Here is a 17,980-nt window from a genome sequence, read left to right as displayed (position 1 = left end):
ACCATCAGAATGGACAATTTTAATATCTTTCTCTCAGTGGATTATGCAGAAAAAATCTGTAACGATGTAGATAATTTGAACAACACAATTAATAAGATTTGTTTACACGTATAATCCTGAAAAGTAATACATAATAAGAGGGATATTATGTTCTTATGAGATTTATGTAAGACAGAGATATTATCTCTATCTTCCAACATCGTTTGTTATACAAAAATTCTTTAAAATAAAATCCTGGATGAAGGGCAGTCAGTGCCTTGTCTGCATGATATAAAGAAATTCAAAAGGCCAATGTCAAGAAATTCAAAGTCCCTCCAATGACTCCAGGAAAAGACAACCATTTCAGATTACTTACTAATTGTTTTTAAATCATATCATCAGATGTAACTTATGTTGCCTCTTAAATCCTGAAAGTCTTACCACAAGTTTGACTTTTTCTTTGTTGTAAGGGGTACACAGATGCACTAACTTGTCTTTCACCTTTGAGGGTATACCAGATTGTATTATTTATTTAGAATTCTCTCCTGGGGCTCCTGGGTGGCTCAGTCAGTTAAGACACTGACTCTGGATTTTGGCTCAGGTCATGGTCTCAGGGTTGTGAGATCAAGCCATTTCACGGCTCCATGCTAGGAGTAGACCCTGCTTAAGATTCTCTCTCCCCCTCTTTCTCTGCCCCTGCCTCCCCTTGTCCCCCCCCGCCCCCGCGTGTGTGCATGTATGCTCTCCCTTTCACTTTCTCTCTCTAAGAGAGAGAAAAAAAGAATTTTCTCTTTACTTTCACCCTTGCCATAGTTCACAGCAAGAAAAGTATAATTCCCAGCCTCATTGACTTTGGGCTTGGTCCTATAACTTGCTTTGTTCAGTGGAAGCTGAGCTGTGTTTAAATGTGCTGGTCTGAATGTGCATGGTTTGGCCTGCATTCTAGCTATCCTTCTCTGCACGATGAGCTGTAAAAACACTCTAAATAACGACTGCCTCTTCAGCTTTGGTCCTAAAGTCAAAAATTGCAGAGCTGGTCTGAGCTTGAACTGCAGCCTGAAACAGACACTACACCCACTCCATATATCTATGTGCAAGAAAAGCAAATGCATGTGTTGTAAGTCATTATGATTTTAGAATCGAATTTATATAGGATTATTGCAGCACAGGTTGACTAATATAGGGGGAAATTATGTCGCAGACCGCTGGACACGTAGAAATGTACGTAGGTACCGATGTCTGAGTTTTCATGAGAATTAGTTTCTAAATTATTCTGAATAAGGAATTTTTCAGAAGCCTTTTTCCCAAACTGGGTGTGATTTTCATAGTTCAAATCTGGTTCCTTCCTCAGGATGCTGTGTGACATTTCTCTTCACCTCAGCTATACATGTATTACATGAGAACAGAAACCTCTGTGTCCACAATGTGGCTCACTAAGCAGGGAAATTACATTCCAACCTGAAGACCTCCAAGTTAAAAGGGAACTCACTAATAATATCCATTAAAATGAAGCTTTTTTATTGCTAATCCAGTTGCTGGGTGTTTGCTTGAAGTTCTACAATGGAAATCATCTAATCTTCCAATTTATAATGGAAACTTTTTTGATTTCCAAAGTATTTTCACGTGCTTTTATTATTTTGCTTCATTACAAGAATATTATAAAATAATCAGGAAAAGGTTATTAATATCTCCATTTTGCATATAAAGAACAATGAGGACTCAGACCATAAGTGAGTAAAAAAAATAACATGTTAAGGTTTTGGCCAATGCGAGTGTGGGAGATGTTCCTTTAGATAATGAGGAAATAATTTCTTTAAAAAACACCCTGTTGATGGATAAAACTTTAATTTTCAAATGACGGTTTAAGAAAAAGTTCTCTTATTGAAACAGATTTACATATTTTTGGTTGTATGACTTGAATTTTGTGAAATATCCTCATTGTAAAGTATTTTTTGTGATGAGATGGAGTTTACAAATTATTTTATATCTATAGATAGATAATCTTTAGCATTTTCAAAAAGTTTAATAAATGTTTATGTATGACCTAACGAGCTCAGATAAAGTAAGAATAAGTGACTTGTAAATAACTAATGTCAGTAAAGACCCACCTGCTATTACTTAATCATACCCGCATTCAACAGCAAAACAGCCATATAAGGGTCATTACTGAGAAGAATGTCAAATTGGCCGATTTAATGTTACTTAGGGCTTACTTTATCTATATAACTGTCTCAGATAAGAATTGCAAGCTAATAATAATTACATTAGTGTCAGAAGTGTAGGGGACACCTATGGTTTATTTAGTAGGGAGAGATAGTTTTAATGTTCTAAATTGAATTTTACTCTCTAAGATAGTTAAAATAGCATATGTAAAATATTCAAGTGCCCATTAATGGTGGATATCTGAGAAATACAATATTGTTTGAAACATATTTAATGTCTTCCACTACCTCAGCCCAAACTGCTTGTTAAAGGGCATGTGGTCACTTAAATATATTATTGATACATCTAAATAGAGTTACTATATTTTCATGAAGTAAAATTTAAGTGCATCATTTTTTAAGTTACAAATCATCTGTACTTCCATAGATTTAAAAAGTTTTATCCTCTTGGTATCAGATTGCATGCTCCACATTCATATATCTAAGGGAAAAAAAACTACAAAAGTGCATTTGTAATAATAAGCTTTGAAATAATATGTTCCATATATGGTCATGGTTCGCAGATAATACACACACACACACAATCTTTATTTGACACTGAGCCATCAGAATCAATTACAAAAAGCTAAAAAATACGGAAAACTCAGAACAAACTCAAAGCTGTTTTTGGAAGTAGAGCCTTGCCATCTAAGCCCCCAGTTTTCAAAGACTGGTAAGATTCCTTAGCATATATGCATTATTCTTGTGAGCTAAACAATAAGCAACTTAAAAGCGTCTGCCATCATCACAATGGTAAATTTCTTTTGTTTTAAAACAGTTATATCTTGAAAATGTTGAAAACAATTTGTTACTACATGTTTATTCATGGTATCAACCACAAACATAGAATAGCAGCGGAATATAGATTGCTAATTTGCAAAAAAGAGACTGTTAGAGGAGCATGTGATTAATTCATCAATAGCACGAATCTATGCTAACTAATCTAGCATGACAGCAGCTGGATGTATCTAGAGAGGAGTTGTGGAGCACCTTTGGAGAAAGTTTCTCTTTTCTATTCAGAATGAAAAATGGGGATTGGTGACAAAGGGAGACTTTGCTCCCATTGCTACATCAGCAAATATGGCAGTAGTTAGAAAGAAGAAATGTACAGATGTCTGAAGGGGCCAATTTTAGATTTATATCTTTTGTTTGAAGTTCAGCTTGTCAAATATTCCAGAATAACTGGTCAAACTATCTGGAGTCTGCCTGGCAAGGAACCACCAAGTAACAGAAAAACATATGCATATTGTGCTTTGTAATTCACAAAGCATTTTGCCACACATGATATCATTTGTTCCTCATAACAATGCAGATATATTGGTAGATCAAGTATTCTATTCTGCAAGTTCAAAGGTAAAATCTGAATGAGAGAGTTTAACTGATTCATACATGGACACACAGCTTATGGTAGCAGATCCAGGACCTAGACCAAAGTTTTCTGATTCTAATTACAGACTTCTTTCTATTACATGTGCTCTTGTGAGAAGGTTGAAAGCATACATTTCATAAAGATTTAATGTATGTCATAATTTCATTAAATGTTAAATATGTGAAAATTCTTCTAGATGAATTCAACCTGGCTATGAACTTATTTTCTCTTAGGTCAGTCAACATCAGGAAATACCTATTTTTCAGGGCACTATGGAGTAAAACGAGTATGCAATAGGCTTCCTACTTGGGTGATAATTGTGTTAGTGGTATGATAAACCATATATATGGGTAAGATAACTTGCAGTATTTTAACAAACATTCTAGGGAAAGGTCCTAAAAGCAAAAATGAACAGGGCAAAATACAAAGATCTAGAGTTTCTCTATAAGTGTGTGCATGTGAATACTATTTTTTCCATGTATATGATACCTGACATGCCAAATTCTAGTTGAATCTTGGAAAAGCAATCAAACAATGATCATTACAGAAAGCTCCACTCCTACATTCCAGAAGCTTACAGTTTAGGAAGGGAGACTGATACTAATCAAATAATCATTTTTCATTCATGTATTCATTCATTCATTCAGCTAATACTTATGAAACACTTGTGAGTGAGAAATTATTCTAAGTACTCAAGATAGGGCTATGTAAACATAAATGCAATTGCACAGCTATGGGATGGTACAACTAGGACACCACACATTCTGCAGGTGGAACACGTAACTGGATCTGCCTGAAAGCAGAGGTCTTGTGAACAGTTAGCCATCTCACTGCCTTTCTTCATCTACCTAGAAAATGACAACTGAAGCTGGAGATTTATTTGAAGTCTCTTATTTGGTTCAAAAATAAATGTGATTTTACACTATTTTATACTGTACCGTACTATAATACTACCATACTGTAATAATACATTAAAATAGGTTGTAGGGGTGCCTGTGGCTCAGTCAGTTAAGTGTCTGACTCCTGATATTGGTTCAGGTCATGATCTCAGGGTTATGAGATCAAGCCCAGTGTCAGGCTCCACACTCGGTGGGAAGTCGGCTTGGGATTCTGTCTCTCTCTCTTTCTCTTTTCCTCTCTTTCTCTCTCTCCTTCCGCCCCTCCCCCTGCTCACACACTCTCTATCTCTCAAATTAAAAAAAAATCTAATATGTTGTAATGATATAGAGGTATTAGTGCTAATCACCCCTCCCCAATTTAAGTAAAATTGCTTCTTGAAAGCAGATGTCTTACTGAGACTTGTTTGGGAAATGGTAAGCAATTATTTCAGCTGTAGCATTATTTTAGAATATGTTTTATATAAAGTACAGGTAGATATAGACTGGAATATAGAATAAGAAACTGTTCTATAGGCCTATAAATGTAAAGACAAAGTAACGTATTTAGAGAAGACTTAATTACATTCTTTTTCATATTATTAGAACTATTAATACCTACCTTGTATAAGAGTAATAAGAAAATATGTATAGGCTTCTCTCAGAGTATAGAACACATGATAGGAAATCAATAAATATTAAAATATATAGTCCTGAGTGCTTTTGCAATAGCTCAGTTTAGAAGTGATGAAGGATTTATCACTTCTTTTTTAATATAAAAATTCATTAAGTCAAAGTATGCAACAGATAAAACCTATAAAAAACAGATTTTTCCATCCTAATCTGTTGTTTTACGAAATAATATTTTGAAAACACATTCTTTCAGTCGTTATACAGTTCTTAAAATACAAAAGAAATGAGATCCATAAGAAAGCCTAGTAGACCAGATTTTGTTCGCAGGGCTTTGTACGTTGGTGGTTATGTTTCAGTACATCCCACACCATCCACCTCTATTCCTGCCACCTTGCCCACAGTAACCTCCACCGCCTGCCCACCGTGGCCATAACCACACAAGCCATCAGGAGCAGCATATCCTCCACTGTAATTCTTCCTCCTTCCCATTCTTACAACAGATCCATAATCTCTCTGGCCATTCCATCTCTGCTATAGCATCCCATTCCAGAGCCTCTCATTCCAGACTAGAAATCAAGAAGACTTTAACGTAGTGATGTTGCCTGCTATTCTTATCATTAGACACGTGCAGCCTCATATGTCACACACTACATCTGCTTCTCCTGTTGCTCTGCCACCAGCTTCAGTATCAATATCAATTAGTATCGGATTTAGTGGTGGGGAAAAGTAGCAATGTCATTTTCGGTTGAATTAAAAGGTAATCCTCTCATGGGTACAAAACGATCACCAAAAAACCCTGACCTTCCATCACCAGCTCCACCTAGCTGTGTCTACCCATACCATCTCTCAGTCCGTCATCAAAGCTATCATTTCCATAGCCATAATCAGTATCACCATTGTAGTTACCAAAGCCTCCACAACCAGGGATGTTGCGGAAGAAAAAGACAGGACAGACGTCAGAGATGGAACAAACATATTATTTACAGAATTCTGTTTAGTCAGTTAAATATATAGTGAGAGCCTAATGTGTGTCAAATACTGTGCTAAGTGCTTTGAAATACAGCCAAGTTCTGATTCAATATAGGAGACAAGGAAAAGATAACCCCATAGTTTGGAAACAGTGTGGTTGTGAGAAAAATATTTAAATGAGTAGAATAAGGATGTCAGAAAGTTGGATCTGGATTGCTGGTACAGGTGAAAAAAGACACATCGTTTTATTCAAGTCCAAATAGGAAACTTGCTTTTGTTTTTAAGTAACAAAGTAAAATGCTGAAGTTCCTGCTATTATTTTTGGGAACTGTTTGGAAAACTATTTGGAAAAATAATTTTCATCACCTCCCCCCCCAGCTGCAGTATGATGGCTTTGATGAATACTTGATTTGGAATAAATGACCACTTTTTATCTCACTGGCAATTTTACATAGCTGGAAAGAGCTGCTGAAATTTCGAAATGGGAAGTATGAAACTGTGGCCCAAACATTATTATTTCTTCAATATTTCTTCATCCTTTTTATGATACATATATATCTTATAATAATATACATATTATTACTGATTTCCCTTCTGACAGTTTTAGAATATTGATATTTTACTCTCCATTTGATTTAATATATGGCTCCAGATTTTGTCTTCAATCCAAAAGTTTCCTCTTAAAGAGAGATACAAATTTGAACGGCTTTCTTTTTCCCCAGTTTAGATTCCCCAGTGAATATTAGTTTACAGGTATTCAAGTACTGAAACCTCTTCAGAATCCATTGATTTCTCCAAGTTTCTTTCATATGGGAAATCTCTTCCTCTTGCCTCTAAAAAATTATTCTTATCGACATTTTGGAGATCAACATAGAGATGAAGGATGTGTGGAGCATTTTCTGAAATAAAGTTTCTGTGGCGTGTGTGCATGTGTGTGCGTGTGTGCGTGTGTCGTGTGTACACATGCATGTGCTCATCTATGCCCATTGGTGGTGGTGAAGTATTTTCTTTCTCCTTTACAAATAAAAATGTCTTATTCTAAAGAAGATACATAAACTATCAAATGCAATGTGATGTTTTTGTTAAATAATAAGCAATAGAAGCACACAAATAAATATTTCTCATGGAGGTAAAATATATACAACTATAAAATCATAAATATACTGGAGAATTATAATATGAATTTGTAAATTGTATGCAAATAGCTTGAAACCAGATCTATAAAGACATAAATAAAGCAACAAGACTGAAAGGTTTATATGTTGGCTTGTTTATAGAGTAGCACAAACATTTTTCTTTTTTAATTGGCAATTAATTTTCGGCAGCCATCTAGGTACTTTCATGTCAAATTACTTTTCCTACACTAAACAAGATTAGGCATCCAAGCAGCAAAGCACTTATGTGAAAAGTGAGAAACTGACTGTCAAGTAGATATTTTCCACCTATAACCAATTAAAATGTTTCTTTTTTGATGAATGGGTGTTGTAATTTCACATTTTGTATTTTTACCTAAGTACATACCTGTATAACATCCCAGTTCACAGGGGCTAAAGAGATGGGTACTGAGATTTCTGTTATTTCTTTCATGCAATACACCTTCCGAATGAATCAAGCATTTTTTTTTTTGTGCACTTTAAAAGACAGAGCTTTCTTAGGCTACTGCACACAAAAATATATCAACAGTACATGTACTTAAGTGTATATATGTGTGTATGTGTATATATCTATGTATGTGTGTTTTTAAGCTGTATACCTCAAAAAATATTTCCATCAAATGATTCTTAGTCTCTCAGTTCTTTGCAGATTATCATTTTACATTAAAATTTAGAGATGCCTGTATTTAAAAATTAGACCATTGACACATAAGGTAAAAAAGTAATGTATTATTGATAATCTTCAAGTGAATGACATAAAAAGGAAAATATTGATTTTTTGGAAGATGTCTCATTTTTCTTACTTCACAGAAGACTGATGCAGGTTCATGAGCCTATCAATATTATTTGAATTAATGCATATTCCCTACTATTGATTGCTTTAACAATGATTGTCATAACTGATTTATGGGCACTTATGCCTGTTAAATATTTTAAGAGGTAAATATCAGATTTGTATATATAAGTAGATTGACTTGAATAAACAATAGGGTTGGATGTTAACATTATACCTTTTGATTTAATCCATATTACAGTACATTATGCAAGATGTATTTTTAAGATAGCAGCAAAAATCCAACTAAAAGTTGATATTAGATCACCTTGCTTACAAGAGTTAAGTGCAGAATTCTCTCCAAGGTTAACAAAGTATTTTAAATTTTCAGGTAGCAATTCTCATGTCATTTGGAAATATATCTAACATCTATGAGAAAAACTAGGATCTATCAAACCAAAATATAAATTTTGAGTATCATTGTAATATACTTAAAATTGATTTGTTCCTGTTGCTTAAAATAGATCAGAATGTAGGATTATATTTCAGCTTTCCGTGGCGACTGAGTGATACCCAGTACTTTCCAAACAAATAAGACAAGGTGTGATGGTGTGGGAAGTGAAGAGAGGGTATATATGTTTTATGTCGTCTGATATTTAGTATGAGTATCTTTGACTTGAGACGTTAGATATGATTACCAGAGTCATTTACCAAGGAACCTACTTTTTTCAAAACAAGTTTTATTGAGGTATCGTGCACATACCATAAATTCACTTGGTTTAACAGTACAATTGAATGGTTTTTAAATTGACAGACTTGTACAAACATTACCACAGTCTAATTTTAGGAAATTTTTGTACCTCAAAAAGATATGTGGTGCCCACTGCAGTCATTCTCTGTTCCTAAACCCAGCCCCAGACAACCAATGATCTACTTACTGCTTCTAAAGTTTGACCTTTCTGGACTTTTCACATAAATAAAATCATCCAAAATGTGGTCTTTTGCATTTGGCTTCTTTCATTAGTATAATATTTTAGAGGTTGATCCATGTTGTAGCATGTATTAGCAATTCATTCATTTCTGTTACCAAATACTATTCCATTGTATGGATAACCACAATTCTTTATACATTCACCAGTTGATGGATGCATGCATTTTTCCACTGTTTAGCTATTACAAATATTTTTGCTGCGATCATTCATGCAGAAGTAGTATTGTGGACATATGCTTTCATTTCTCTTGTATGCTCTAAACATGGCATTGCTTTATCATTTGGTAAATTTGTACTTAACTTTTTAAGAAACTGCTAAACTGTTCTTTAAATTGGCTAAGCCATTTTATATTTCTACCTGCAGGGTATGATGGTTCCAGTTTTGCTACATCCTTGACAATATGTGTTCTATTTTCTTTTGATTATAGCTATCCTGGTAGATGTGAAGTGGTAAGTCATTGTGGTTTTGAGTTGCATTTCCCTAATGGCTAATGATGTTGTACACCTTTTTGTAAGCTTATCAAGGTATGGGTATTCAAATCTTTTGCCCATTTTTTAACTAGATTATCTGTCTTTTTTTGGTTTGGAATTTTGTGTAAGAAATCATTATCTAATCCAAGATCATAAGGAGTTATTTTTATGTATTCCTGTTAGGGTTTTATAATGTTAGCTTTTACATTTAGATCAATGATCCATTTTGAGTGAATTTTTTTCATGGTGTGCGGTAGAAGTCCACGTTCATTCTTTTGCATGTGGATATTGTCTCAGCACCATTTGTTGAAAAGACTATATTTTCCCCCGCTGAATTGCCTTCCCCCCCACATCACATTTTCCTTTCCTTTTTTTTTTTTTTTTTGCATATCTCTTAACTTTTCCTTGAAAATTAGACATGTTAGGTACTATAACAACCCAGGATCTTAACTCTACCTACCTCCTCAGGGTTGGTGCTATTGTTTGCCTAGTTATCATTTATCTGTTTAGTGAGTTGAATGAACTAACTCTGTGAAGTTTATTTCCATTGCAATACACAGTTGTTTTTCTGGTTTTTATATTTTTACCTGACTACTGGGAATTGTCCCAGGTCAGCGTAAGTCGCTTAGTGGTCAAAAGTTGTGCCTAAGTTCCCTTGGCCTGCTGGATATTTACCCTTTGCAATTCAACGCATGTTTGGTTGGAGGCTGCTATCATCATTGTTCAAAGAGTTTACATTTTTCCCCCATCCTCCACTCCTTTTGCTTAGAACAGATTGCCTACGACGGGTTTGATTTTATTGTTAAAACTGGCTTATTAGTAACTGCTTTTGAGTCACAGTAGCTTATTGTTCAGCCAATATTTGGTTAGAAGTTGTGCTTAAGCTCCTAGTTCCAGTGAAGCTTTTGCTCTTTGCTTCGGATCTGTGTGCGACTTGGAGAATGTTTTCATTTCTGTGCCCTCTTCTGCTCTAATTGCTCTGCAGTTCCTTCAGCTTGTGCACAGTGTTGCTGTGCCCAGGGTTAAATGTGATCCCAGTAGTTCTTTCTTAGCTATCTCTTTCCCTAGTTCTCTCTGTTAAAGTATGTGATTGCTCTGCCATCTCAATTTTTTTTTTTTTTGCTACTGGTAGGGCTATGTGTGCCCTTTTAGTTGCTCTCTACCAAGATCACAATTGTTTATGACATCTTCCCTTTCTTCCAGAGGCATGGAATTCTTCACACTCTTTTCCAAACAAAGTCAATTTTCTCAGGCAAAACTGAAACTTTTTGTCTCTATGTTTTGTCTTTCCCATTGAGTAAAACTTTTGTATAACTCGCAAGATCTGGAACCAGGGACAATGACCCATTTCTCCTGGAGTGACACACTTGCTCTATGACCAGGAGCTGTGCAGGAGGTGGAGAATGTTCCCATCTTATTGGCTGTCCCTTCCTTAGAACCTCCACCCTACAAGCAAGATGGGTTGGGGATCAGGGTGCCTTGTTCTGGTCTTGTAATGTCTGGAATAGACATTTTGCCTTGTGAGTGGGGACTGGATGACAGAAGGGAGCCTTGGCTTTCTCGGCTATGTTGGCCCAAAACACTGCTTCAGCAATATGGAGTTGGGGAAGTGATAGCAGTGGTTTGTAAATCTCGTGGTAATACAGTTTCTTAGACTGGGAACTAGAAGGGGAAAAGTCCTGTAAGATGAATCTTTTGAGTGTGGGAAGGGAAAGGATTGTAGCTTAAATGCCACAGACCCTCACCATTCTTACTAAAATTTAGTAGATTTTATTGAATGATTATTTTTTTCATTTGTTGTATGCCCTCAGAACAACTCACAAAGACTTAAACTAGTTGCTTTTTTAAAAAAAAATAATTTTCTGCATATAAATGGTTACTTTGTTGGAGAGAGTTTTCTGAGGTTCTCACTCTGCCATTACAGAAGAAATCAGTCTCTTAAGGAACTTTCTTTTAAAGATAAATATTTTGTTTCTGTTTTTAAAAAAACAAAACATTCATTTGAGGGCATAAACATTTTAGGGATTCAATTGTAAATATTATTAAACTCAAATGTTTCTGTCAAAATGAATATCTTGACTAAAAATGCAAAATGGCAGCCCTTTATCAACCAGAAGAAACACATATAATGCCATTATCATTAATTTTTTTTCTCCTGAGCAGTATTTAATTGTTCTTGATAAAGTACCATTTGATATCACCAACACCAAAGTCATTGTTAGCATAAATTTTAATTGATAATTTATAGTCTAATTGCTAATCCCATTCTGCCCTAATTTATAATTCTACCTATGTCATAAATATGAATGGATAGTTCTAACATATACTATCAAGCATTTGTTCAAGGACTTCCTTTAATTACTTCCATTATTACTGATTCTGTAGTGTAGGTGGGAAAAATTTGGGTAACCCTTTGGATGCTACCACTGTTTTATGTGTCAAAATTGGATTAGAAACTATGCATAATGCAAATAACCATGTAATTATTTTGAATTTACAATGTATTTACTATGTAATTGCATAGTAAGTACCATATAATTACAAGATGATTACATGATTATTTCTGCCTTTTACACAGCTTTAAAAGCAAAAGATTTTGTTGCAATTATTATTGGCATTTATTAGTAAGTGTTACATAGTAGGGAACAAAATATTTATCATATAATCAACGAAGCAAGCAACTGTTATTGTCTCTTTTCAGTTACTAAATTATATTTTAAAGTTATTGGAGTGAACCTAAAACTACTCTAAAAATAGTTTATGAATTAAAAAAAAAAGTTATTGCACTCAAAGAGTTAGCCATAAGTATAGGACATAAATTGACATCTCTGAGGTAACTGATTATTCTATACGTCATTCTGTTTACTATGGCTGTATATTTTTAACTGAAGCTCTGAGGTTGAGGTTTTTAAAAATATTTGAAGAAAATTTTATTTGGCCAGCGTAGAAACTCAAGAACTAAAGTGAAAATAATACTTACAAATATCTGTACTTATAGAATAAAACATTATTATTTTATTGTGTTTACCCATAGTTTAACTTCCCCAGTTTTGAGAAATAATTGACATACATCGCTGTAAAAAATTAAGGTATACAGCATGATGGTTTGATTTACATTTATTGTGCAATGATTACTGCAGTGGGTTCATCTAACTTTCACCTTCTCATATAGTACAATAAAAAGAAAAGAAAAAAGAAGAGAAAAAAGGGAAACAATTCTCCTGTAAGGATTTACTCTCTTCTCAAATTTCCTATGTATCATACAGCAATGTTAGCTATAGTCATTGTGCTGTACATCATGTCCCTACTGCCTATGCATCTTATATTTGGAAGTTTGTATCTTGACCATCTTCTTATAACCCCCCCTTCCCCCCCACCCTTTGGTAATCACAGCGTGATCTCTTTTACTATGTGGGGCTTTGTTTTGTTTTGTTTTGTTTTTAGTTGACACAGGTAAGCGAGTATATGTTTTTCTCTGTCAGACTTATTTCACTTGCCATAATGGCTTCAAGGTCCATCCAAGTTGTTGCAAATGGTAGAGTTTTCTCATTTTTTATGGCTGAATATATTCCTTTGTATATACACCACAACTTCTTTATTTATTCATCCACTACTGGAGACTTGGGTTGTTTCTATATCTTGGTTATTGCAAATAATGCTGCTATGAACATGGGGGTGCAGGTAGCTTTTCGAGTTGGTGTTTTGAATGATGTTTTCAAGTTAGTGGTCTTCATGTGTTTATGAATTTTCCAGTTTTCCTCTTGCTGTTGATTTCTATTTCATACCATTGTGGTCAGAGAAGATACTTGGTATGATTTAAATAGGCCAGGGTGTGCACTGGGTTCCCTGGCAAGGTGAGGCCATGGGTTTTGCTCTGCAGATGAGGGAAGCCACAGGCTATGCTCTCTGTTCATGTGCCACTGTATGTAGGGCTTTTGAATAGGCTATGCATCTTCTCATGTGCTCTTCTTAGCTTCCCTGGTTGTACATGCTAAAGTCTGTATTCAGTGATGAGTGAGGCTATGATTTAGATTCTCTGCCTGGGTGCAAGAGGAGAAGCAGCTCTAAAACTAGTAAAACTCTTTGTTGTTTTAACTCAAGGCAACCCCCGCACAACCCAAGTTTCCTGGCTGAATAGGGCCACTGCCTTTGCTTGGCAAACTATAGGCTCTGCGTGCCCTCCTCAGGGCTCACTGCGCCATGCAGAGGCACTGTGGGGCCACACAGATCCCAGGAGTTGCCGTAAGCCCTTCTGGTCAGATGGAGTAGGAAGACACTTTCTAAGGTGGGTAGTACTATATCTCAGCTCCTTTGCCTGGGCAGGAGGGAGAGAGGCTGCTCCAGGTAACTCTCAATTTCCAAAACAGGCTCTATGCTGGGAGCTACCCGCAGCTTTGGCTGTGAATTAATCCCCCTGCCTGTACAGAGCATGGGGACTCCTCATGTTTGGTAATGGCTTTGCTTAGATGGTAACAGCTCTGGCCACCCACCTCTTGGCTGGAGCACCATGGGGCCACATAGCTTCTAGGACTTGTTACTAGTTCTTCTGGTCAGATGCGGCCAGAAGACATTTTCTACAGAGTGGATGGAAGGCTGTGGCTCCGCTCCTTGCTTGAGAGTAGACAAACTGGCTCTAGGACCAGCAAAACTCCTCATTTGAAGATTCAAATAAAGTAGATCTCCACATGGCCAAATCCCATGGTCAGAATGTGGCACCAACTTGGTTCTGCAGATGAGCAAAACTGCTGGTCAGGATTACTACTTGGGCACTGCAGGTATGTACTTGCTCTGCCAAGATCCATATGCTGATTGTTGCAAGGCCCTCCCCCTTTGTTTGTCACAGTCACATTCCCAGTGGATTAGTCCCACAGATTTCGCTGCAATTCCTATGGTGGCAGATTAGAGTAGAGGCTCCGATAAAGTGACCCCAGTACTGGGGAGGGAGGATGGCTGTCTCCATGGGTTCTCTTTTCCCACTGAAAGAACCAGAGGCTCAGAGGAGTCCTCTCTGCATGGTGCTGCATGACCTGAGGAAGGAGCAATGTGGTCAATAGGTAGCTACTTCCCTTACCCTAATAATGTTTTCTGTCTTGGTATTTGTGGTGCAGGGAGAACTTTAGCCTTACTCCCGTGTTCTCAGATTCTTTCAGTGGTATCTTGTTCTGGAATAGTTGCTGGAGGTTCTTCTTGTCTTGGGAGACTGAAGTCAAGGAAAAACCTATTTTGCCATCTTAGTGATGTTACTCACCCATACTTTTTTAACTTTATAAAAATAAGCATTTTAATTTAGAGCAACATTAGAGTTACAGGAAAATAATAAAGGAAGTATGGAGTTTTCACATACCTTATATACCCAATTTCTATTATTATTAACATCTTGCATTATATGGTATACCTCTTAGTTGTGACAGTTTCTCAGACTTTCCTTGTTTTTGATGACCTTGACAGTTTTGAGGAATATTGCTTTAAGTATTTGTAGAATATCTCTCAGTTGGGTTTTGTTGAATGCTTTTCTTATGATTGGACTGTGATTATGTGTTTTGGGGAGGTAGAGCACATTGAGGTGCTAATAAGATCAGATTATATGAAGAGTACATAAAGTAAGTATGATCTATAACTATTGTTATTAACCTTGATTGCCTGGGTAAGGCAGTGTTTGTCAGAGTTCTTAACTGAAAAATTATCTGTCTTTCCATGTTGTACTCTTGAAAAGATGTCAAAATTCACATCCCATACTTAAGTATAGGGAAGTTATGTTCAATCTCCTTGAGGGCAGAATATCTATATAAGTTATTTGGAATTCTTCTGTGTGGTAGGTATATCTGTTTCCCCCCTACTTACTTATTTATTCCGTTATTTATTTATCTCAGTATGACCTCATGGATAATTATTTTATACTTTGAGTTTTAATCTACTATATTGTGTTGCTCATTTCATCTTTGGCCATTGAAAGCTCTTTTAGCTGGCTTCTATGTCCCTTAGACATCCTTACTTATTTATTCCGTTATTTATTTATGACCTCATGGATAATTATTTTATACTTTGAGTTTTAATTTACTATATTGTGTTGCTCATTTCATCTTTGGCCATTGAAAGCTCTTTTAGCTGGCTTCTATGTCCCTTAGACATCCTGGGTATTGTGAATTTTTTTTTGAGCAATTATGTATAAAGCACTATGTGCAGTTGTATGAAGATTTTTGTATGGATGTGTTATCAGATCTGTTGAATAAATATCTAGAAGTGTGATTGCTAGAGTGTGGTGAGACTATGATTAGTTTTATAAGAAACTGACACTCTGTCTTCCAAAGTGGTTATACCATTTTGTGTTCTCACTAGTAATGAAAGTGAGTTCCTTCTGCTTCACATGATTGTCAACAATTGGAATTGCAGAGTTTTGGATTTAGTCATTGAAATAGGTATTCAGTAGTATCTCATGGTTGTCTTAATTTGCAGTTATGATGACAAACTACATAAACATATTTTTGTATATTTATTTGCCATCTATACGTCTTTGGTGAGGTATCTGTTAGATATGTTGCCTATTTTTAGATTGAGTTGTTAACTTTTATTGTTGAGTTTGACAGTTCATTATATAATTTGTGTATATAATTCTTTATCAAATATGTGATTTTGAAATATTTTCTCACAGTCTGTGATTGTATTTTGTTTCTCTCTCTTTTTTTTTTAAAGATTTTATTTATTTATTTGACAGAGATAGACAGCCAGCAAGAGAGGGAACACAAGCANTTCACAGTCTGTGATTGTATTTTGTTTCTCTCTCTTTTTTTTAAAAGATTTTATTTATTTATTTGACAGAGATAGACAGCCAGCAAGAGGGGGAACACAAGCAGGGGGAGTGGGAGAGGAAGAAGCAGGCTCCTAGCGGAGGAACCTGATGTGGGACTCGATCCTGAAACGCCAGCATCACGCCCTGAGCCGAAGGCAGACGCTTAATGACTGCGCTACCCAGGAGCCCCTGTATTTTGTTTCTTTTAATAATGTCTTTTGCTGAGAAGTTTTTAATTTAAATAAAGTACAGTGATCAGTTTTTTCTTTCATGAATTGTGCTCTTGGTGTTGTGTCTGTATTAGTTTGCTAGGGCTGTTGTTACAATGTACCACAACTTGATTAGTTTAACAACAGAAATTTATCCTCTTACACTTTTGGAGATTAGAATTCCAAGATTAAGGTGTCAGTAGGGCCGTGCTTTCTCTGAAAGTGCTAGGGAAGGATCTGTGCAAAGCTTTTCTCCTGGCTTCTGATAGTACTTTGGTTTGTGGCAGCTTAATTCCAATTTTCATTTCAAACACTCGCTCTGTGTCCAAATTCCCTCTTGATATAAGGACACCAATCATATTGGATTAGAGGCCTCTCTTACCACAGTATAGCCCTGTCTTGACTTAACTAATTGCATTTCTGTGATCCTATTTCCACATAAGGCCGTATTCTGAGGTATTAAGAATTAGAACTTCAACATACATATTATGGGGGCCCAACTTAACCCATAACAGTCACAAAAACTCATTACCAAACTCATGGTCACATAGATTTTCTCCTATGCTGTATTCCAGTTCAGCAGAATTGCATTTTACGTTTAGGTCTAAGATCCATTTTGAGTAACTTTTTTGAAAGTTGGAAGATTAGTGTCTAGGTTTATTTATTTATTTAATTTTTTGGGGTATGGTGTTGCAGTTGTTACATTACCACTTGTTGAAAAGATGAGGCTTTCTTCACTGAACTTGCCTTTGCTCCTTTGTCAAAGATTAGTTGACTGTACTTGTGTGGGCATTTTTCTGGGTCCTCTATTCTGTTCCCTTGATCTACATATCTATTCTTTCACCAATATCATGCTGTCTTAACTACTACACCTTTGAAATAAGTTTTGAAATCAGCCTCTGTGAGTCGTCTAACTTTTTTTGCCCTTCAGTACTGTGTTGGCTATTCTAGCTCTTTCGCTTTTCAATATGAACTATAGAAATGAGGTAAATTTGGAGGGGATTATGTTAAGTGAAGTAAGTCAAGCAGAGAAAGACAATTATCATATGGCTTCACTCATATGTGGAACATAAGGAAGCGTGGAGATCCACAGGGGAAGGGAGGGGAAACTGAATGGGAAGAAATCAGAGAGGGAAACAAACCATGAGGACTCGACTCCAGGAACCAAACTGAGGATTACAGAAGCGGGGGGTGAGGGGATGGGGTAACAGAGTGATGGGTATTAAGGAGGGCATGTGTTGTGATGCACACTGAGTGTTATAAGCAACTAATGAACCATTGAACACTATATCAAAAACTAATGATGCACTATATGCAGGCTAATTGAACATAATAATAATAAAAAAAAGAATGAGGTAAATTTTCCCAAGTACATGATAGGATTTTTTGAAAATTTCAGCAATCATAACAAAAAGAGCAAATTATTGGCCTTGCTTTCCATGGCTAACATAGTTTATTGTCTGAGTGACTCAGCTATAAGGTAGAAACTTTTGTCTTTTAAGAGAATAAGGCAGGAGGAACTTCCCTAGCCCTCGGTGTCTCAGATATGAAGGCATGGAGAGGACCATGG

The 17,980-nt window shown here is 35.9% G+C and overlaps 1 pseudogene; it reads right to left on the bottom strand.

Annotated features, from left to right (window-relative positions):
- Positions 1-5,409: 5,409 nt before the first annotated feature.
- Positions 5,410-17,980, bottom strand: part of LOC109488874 — an 80,870-nt pseudogene continuing 68,299 nt past the window's right edge.

This window comes from Ailuropoda melanoleuca, chromosome 7 (assembly GCF_002007445.2).
Source record: "Ailuropoda melanoleuca isolate Jingjing chromosome 7, ASM200744v2, whole genome shotgun sequence".
Taxonomy (NCBI): domain Eukaryota; kingdom Metazoa; phylum Chordata; class Mammalia; order Carnivora; family Ursidae; genus Ailuropoda; species Ailuropoda melanoleuca.
The sequence above is the reverse complement of the archived record's forward strand: the minus strand, read 5'-3'. Positions and strand labels throughout refer to the sequence as shown.